A 1,056-nucleotide genomic window follows, 5' to 3' on the forward strand; every position below is an offset into this window, starting at 1 on the left:
ACCTTCCCCTCCACCCCCCTCCCCCACCCCTACCTTTTTTTTTTTACTTTACGAGTTTCAAGGGGAGTTCACGCTAAAACAAAATGCTCAAAGTGCTAGCCTACAAAATGTGAGCAGACCTTTTCGATACGCATTGTATGTTAGTAACAGGCAGGATGACCCGGAAATGGCGCTACACTTGGCGTGCCTAAGCCGGAAGTGAGCACGCTGTGCCCATTTCGAGAGCGTTTCGCCTGAACATGATTCCACAATTTCTCGCTTAAACTCTTGCTTTTAACTGAAGCAAATTTCTCTTCGGCTTGAACAGGTTTTTAAATCCCACCACACTAGAATATTTTACAGCGCAGTAAAAGACCTCCCTCCTGCTCGGGATTAGTCTACAGCAGTCCCTCGGCATACAAGCAGGGATTTTGACAAGGAGGGGGAGGGGGGATTCCCTTGTGATATCGATTAGTATTGATTGTATGATTGATGAGGGTTGTATTTAATAATCATTGCTGGTGTAATTCAGCCCGTTGACCTATAATCTATAACAAAAGGAACATTGTTTGGAAATGATTCGATCATTCCAAGAGAGCTTTTATACTTCACTATTGCTTTGATTTGAAAAGGAGGCTATCAATATTTTTTGTGAGTGGTTTGGGGGGGGGGGGGGGAAAGGGGGGGGGGGGGGGGAGGAAAGCGGGGGTGGATCAAATGGGTAAGAGTAAATGGGTAGTGAAGGGTGGGGGGACTTTTGTTTATAAACTTTCCAGACACCAGAAGGAAATCAATCCCAAATGGCAAATTTAATATGAGGATTTGAGCGTAGATGAGTGATGTTTACATCAAAAGATCCTCTTTGACATCTCAACCTCCATTTGTTTTTCACCTATGCACAATCAACTGGACTAATGAATAAGCTTTCGAGAGGGTGAATCACTTTCAGTTTCTGCTGTCATGTGATACTTTTTCCTTCACTTCTTTACAGGTCCAGTTTCCATGTGTACTGTAATTTCTGTTACCATAGTCGCTCAATGTGTGTGTGTGTGTGTGTGTGTGTGTGTGTGTGTGTGT

General features: G+C 43.8%; 1 protein-coding gene across 1 annotated transcript in view; it reads left to right on the forward strand.

Moving 5' to 3' along the window:
* The window catches only part of LOC101859684, a 48,332-nt gene that overhangs the window by 41,482 nt on the left and 5,794 nt on the right, over positions 1-1,056 (forward strand). The window lies entirely within an intron of this gene.

This window comes from Aplysia californica, unplaced genomic scaffold (assembly GCF_000002075.1).
Source record: "Aplysia californica isolate F4 #8 unplaced genomic scaffold, AplCal3.0 scaffold00023, whole genome shotgun sequence".
In the NCBI taxonomy this organism is placed as follows: Eukaryota; Metazoa; Mollusca; class Gastropoda; order Aplysiida; family Aplysiidae; genus Aplysia; species Aplysia californica.